Source organism: Mustela nivalis (genome assembly GCF_964662115.1).
Source record: "Mustela nivalis genome assembly, chromosome: 4".
NCBI classification, from domain to species: domain Eukaryota; kingdom Metazoa; phylum Chordata; class Mammalia; order Carnivora; family Mustelidae; genus Mustela; species Mustela nivalis.
The window spans coordinates 65,401,726-65,407,725 of NC_139023.1; positions in this window are offsets into that span (position 1 = coordinate 65,401,726).

Sequence of the window (6,000 nt, forward strand, 5' to 3'; positions counted from 1 at the left end):
AAATAGTCTCCTTCTCAACAAAATTTCCCCCTTGATTTAGCTCCATTAATGATTCTTGCTGACCCAATCTTTAGCTGCAAAGTGTTGATTTTTTCAAACCTAGCACTTCCCCCATTTTAAACAGTTGGCTTCTATTACCCTACTACAGCCACATATCTCCCAACTCCTCTGCCAACCACCTACCCATCCATCCACCACCCACCCACCCATCCATCATCCAATCATCCATCCAACCACCCATCCACCCATCCATCCATGCATCCATCCGCCTATCCATCCACCCATCATCCAACCACTCATCCACCCATCCATCCATGCATCCTTCCACCCACCCATCCAACCATCCATCATCCAACCATCCACCCACCCATCCATCCACCATCCATCCATCCATCATCCATCCATCCATCCACCATCCACCCAACCATTCATCCAACTATCCATCATCCATCCATCCATCCTTCTATCCACCATCTATCTATCTATCCAATCATCTACCATCTGTCCATTCATCCATCCACTACCATCTACCATCTATCTATCCATTTGTTCATCCACCACCCATCCATCCATTCAACCATCCATCCACGATCCATCCATCTACTCAACCATTTACCAACCATCCATCTGTCCATCCATGTATGTACATACCATCTATCAATCTACCATCTATCTACCTACCCACCTATCCATCCTCCACCATCAGCAGGAGCACCTACAGCCCATTTCATTATTCTTGTGCTCAGATTATTCTGCACTCTGGCGAGGGCAGCCTCACGAAGTTGGCTCCTGAGTCTTTGTGACACACACACTTTTTTTTTTTTTTAGCACCTCCTTAATTCCTGGCGTCATAAGATGTTCCAGGCTCATTTTGTGCTTTTCCTGCCCAGTCCTAGAATCAGTCATTTCTCCAAGAAGCCCTGTGTTCCTTTCAGTGGGAAATGGATTAGAAACCAAGCTCTGGGAGCCCAGATCACACCACAGGGTCTGCCAGGCCTTGGCAGACCAACCTAGGAACTGTGTATATATGCACGCATGAGGTGATGCACACACACAGTCACACACAGGCAAAGCCCCACACGTGCACGTCTCGGAAATCATGACTGCACACGGAGAACTCTAGTTCGGTCCCTTTCCACAGGGGCTCTTCCTGTCCTGCCTGTCCCATGCTTGCCTCCCGTCTTCCAACAGCATGGACACATCATCTCCTGTGTGCAATCCTGTAATACACCACAGTGTCTTCAGAGTTGCTTTGTCCATTTTACTGCGAGAGGAAAGAACAATGCCACTACATGGTATTCAGGACGTGGGTTCACTTTCCTCCACCTCTGCCCTCAGTCTGTGTGCAGGACAGAGCCTATGCTGGTAAGTACTGAGCTCTCAGGATACTTGAGCTCGTTCTTGCCCCTGGCCGCTCTTTATGTGGAATAGAGTCGAGTGAGTGTATTGTTTTCTGGTTTGCAAATGGTTTTGTTCCTCCCCTGCCTCACCCCTGTTAACTGAATTGCATTGAGTTGGGTTGAATATGCAGAATGTGACCACGCTTCCCCAAAGCCAGCACTGCAGGAAAGGCACGGAGCTCACCTGATCGCTTTCCCATGCGTCTTCATTCAAAGACAGGCAGGCAAGTGTCTGTTTTCTTACTCCTGTTTTCTCGTTGACATAAGGCAGCACACTGTGACCGTGCTGTGCTTGGAGTTTGTCACTCGAGAATATACTCTGAGAGCACCCCCACTGCCTGGCGAGCCCCCTCGACCCTGCGAGACACTGCCTTGGGGCCGTGCCTGTAGGGCCCATGCACATGTGCACAGTTTGCTCACTGCACTGCCCTCCTGAATGCGCCGCACATCCACCGACAAACAAAACCGCAAGATGCTTTGAGCAGACATCGTGATGTCCCATGAAGGGACACACCATGGAAAGATTTCCCATCGACTTAAGTGACCCATCTGTCCCCTCACGTATTTATCTCATATTTATCTCTCTTTTGGGTGAGATTTAAGCTCCACTTTCTTAGTAGATTTCAATTCTACAACACAGTGGTGTCACCTGTGGTTGTCACACCCCACACGAGGTCCTCAGACCTCATCCATCCTACAGGTGAGTGTTGGTGCCCTTTGCCCAGCTGCTGGCCCCCAGTGCCAGCCACCACCCTCTGCACTGTGCACCTAGGAGTTTGGCTTGTTTCGGTTTCCACACAGAAGGGACGCCGCACAGGAATAGTCATTCTCCACCTGGCCTACGTAGCTCAGGAGAACCGCACCCTCACCGCCCCGGTCCATCCAGTGATGCGAAACAGCCTGGTTGTCTTCTTCCTCCCGGCAGGGACCACTCAGCTGTGCACCTGCACCGCGGCTCGGCCCCCCTCCTCTGCCGGGTGCACACCGGGATTGCTTCTCAGTCCAGGCTGGAATGAGCGAGCGTGGCACTGCAGGTCCTGCATGGACATCTTGTCCTCATTCCCTTTGGAGAGGTACCCTCCCTCAGGATGGCTGGAGTGGAGGGAAGTTCTGTCTTCAATGTTTTGGGGAGCCTCCATCCTGTTGTGCAGAAGGTCGGCACCATCTCATGTGCCCCCAGCAGACCTCAGGGGTCCCCTTTCCTCCACATCCAGACCAGCCCCTACTCTCACCTTTCTGACCGCCGCCATCTTGACAAGTGTGAGGGCGTGTCTCCCTGTGGTTCTGATTTGCGTTTCCCTGGTGATGAGGGATGTTGAGCATCTATCTCCTCATGGGTCTGTTAGCTCTCTGGATGTCTCCTTTGGAGAAATGTCTGTTTCGTTCTTCTGTCCTTTTCTTTTCTTCTTTTTGAAGGCAGAATGCCACCTGCAGCACCTCACTGGGCTGTGTCAGCAGTCTTGCAAGCTTGACGAACCTACGTCCTCCTATAAAAGGACCTTGAGAGCTTGGTTGGCGGTCATAGCAGGGGAGCTGAGCTACTCATATAACGGTCCTCTTCTATCAGGGAGCGGCGGCCTCTCCAGCCAAACGTACAGCCTTGGGAGGGACACACATAGAGCCGTGAGGGAGGATCAGGACACCCCCCCCCCCCAGTCAGCCAGATCAGCTGAGTCAGTGCTGCCGATCACAGAGTGACAGGTTCTGCGGCGCCAGCTCACCCTCACACCCCCTCCGTCCATTCTGTCACGAGCGATCCCTCTTCCTGCCTTTCTGGCTACTGAGCTGTGAGCTCTTAACATATTTTAGACATAAACCCATGATCCCATATACGCCTACAAGTGGTCTTTCTACGTCCCTAGGTCGTCTTTGCATTTTGTGGATGATGCCCTGAGCTGGGCAGGATACAGTCCTGCCTGTTTGCTTTTTTATTTTGTTGCCTTTGAGTCTAGTGCCAACTGGCGCACACCGTTCTCACTGCAGGACGTCCCCATCCCCAGGCCAGCCCCCCATCCCGCCACTGGAGGCCCACTCCCTGCAGAGCCTTAGCTGTCCTCTGGGGCCAGTCCCCCACCGCACACAGTGCTTCCCCTTCAAAGTTTCCTTAGCTGGTCTGGCATGTTTATTTTTCCATATGAACTTCAGTGTCAACGCTAAGCTCCATAGAAAAATGTTCGCTGGAATTTTTATTAGGATCACATTAAACTTATACCCTAAATTAGAAAGAACTGACATCTTGATGATGTTGGAATGTCCTGACCTCCCTATTTTGGGTCTCTGTGGGCCTCGCAGGAGTGTTTTATGGTTTCTTTCACACGGGCTGTGAACGTTTCTCGTTAAACTGACAGCTGCAGGTTGGTGAGCAAGGGCTGGGCTGTGAGCCTGTTGTTCTCTGCCCCTCCAGATCCTGCTCACCGCCTGCCCCCCGCCCCGGCCCTGGACATGGTGGCTGCTGCAAGGGAACCCCCTTGTCCTCGGCTTCTCACTGGGTCTGGCCAGCGAAGCCCCCAGAGAGAGTGCAATGACAGGAGAGATGAGGACTTTCCCTGTTGGGCCCGTGTAGGCTGCGGTTTCTCTGGGGCTGCCCTGTGCCTCGGCTATGACCGTAGCCTTCTCTCCGGAGCCAGCAATGCCCCCTGCACAGCCCTAGGATCTGGGCAGCCCTGACTCCCATGGGACTAATGCCCGGGATGCTTCACTATTCACTGCAAGTTTCCTTTGACTCACTGAAGACAGTCTCTTCTTCACACCCTAGGGATCATCTCGCGGGTGTGAGCCCCCTGCCTGTCAGCCCTCACCGGTCCCCTCACCTTTCTGTTCCATGGGGAACACACCCCGTTCTGCTCTCTGATTGTACTCCACTAGACTGACCCCGCTCCAGGTCCGAGGGTGGCCCGTGACCAAAGCTGGCCACCCCCCTGCCATCCCCCTGCCATTGCTGGTGGGAAAGTGGAGGGGCAGCGTGACGAGTTCAGGCCACCTTCAGATGTCCGGCGAGCCCTGGCTGGAAGTCAGCAAGGGGTGGGGACTCAGTTCCGCAGCCATGTATAACAGACCAATGGGATGTGTGCGTACAGAGGCGGAGAGAGTTATTTTGAGGGATTGACTCACATGATTGTGGGGCTGACAAGTCTGAAATCTTCAGGGTAGACCAGCAGGTTGGAGACCAGGAAGGAGCGAGCTGGTGTTGCAACTGGAGTCTGGAGGCAGAATTTCCTCCACCTCATATTTTCTCCTTAGACCCTCAACTGATTGTGCAAGGCCCACCCACATTATAGAAGATAATCTGCTTTACTCAAAGTCCACAAGTGCAAATATTAATCTTGTTTTAAAAACACCTTCACAGCAACATCTAGAAAAGTGTTTGGCTAAATATTTGTGTGCTGTGGCCTAACTAGGCTGACACATAAAATTAACCAAGACAAACCCAAGAAACTGAACTCAGTTTCAGTTTTGCAACCTATGGAGTTTGGAACTGGATTCCACCCCTGCAGAGCATAAGTTGGCCCACACCTTTACTTTGTCCTTGAGCATGCAACCAGCCACATGGGAAGCAGCCACGTGCACAGAACTCGTGACCCACAGAACTGTGACATGATACATGTCCACTGTCAAAGCCGCTAGGTTTGGACCATCTATCCCAGCGGCCACAGGAGAGGAAAGCCGGGCAGTGTTATTCAACTTCCAGGGGCTTCCCGGTTGAGTCTTGCTCCGCCCTCCTCAACTCCAAGGTGGGGAGCTCCCAGACACCCTTCTGGCTGATGCAGCACCACGGGGCCACAGGCCAGGGCTCTCCCTCTGCTCCCCCCTGCAGGGCAGGCCCCGGGGCACAGAGCTTCTGGAACCACAATGCGTGTGCAGAGGTTTTTGAGAATTGGCTTCTGTGCCTGGAGCAGGTTTACAAGTACGGATAGGATCTGTTTTCTCCATGACCTGGGAGAAGTAACGAGGCCCCAGGAGCAGGAAACCTTGCTGGGCACACGGACCCCAGCTGGGACTCAGACGTGAGATGCTCACACCCACCATGCTTTGTGTGCCACCCGGGTGGCTAGTGCTGACTGCATCATCCCGTGTGCAGGTGGCATGTTGATCATTAGTGGGGGTCAAGTTCACAAGTGGCGGGTCACCCAATTTGCAGGCAGAGTGGCTAATTACAAGCAGAACTGGCTTCTGTCCTGTGCTAATGGTGGCCACGACCTGCTTTACCTCTGATTCTCCCATCGCTTGGGAAATTGGGAAATCTTCCCACCCCGGCCCCCCATGGAAAGGCTCTTTGGGGAAAGAGCCCACGGGAATGACATTGCCGTTCTGGCCCTGTTGCTGCTGGGCTTCCAGACAAGATGTCCCTGACCTGGAAGGCACCCAGGGTCGTGGGCTTTCACCACAAACACCACTAGGCCGGGGGCTGCAGCTCTTCCCTGGGGAAGGGCTTCTGTGCTGTCCAGAGAGCAGGTCTCAGAGTCCCACTGTCCCTGCCAGGCCAGCCAAGATCCTGAGACCTTATAAGCCCAAGGACTGGGCTAAGGAGAGGTCTCTTTGCTAAAGCTTGAGTGAGCCTGAAGACTAGGGGTCTGGCAGAGCCCACCTGGGCCAAGGTCTG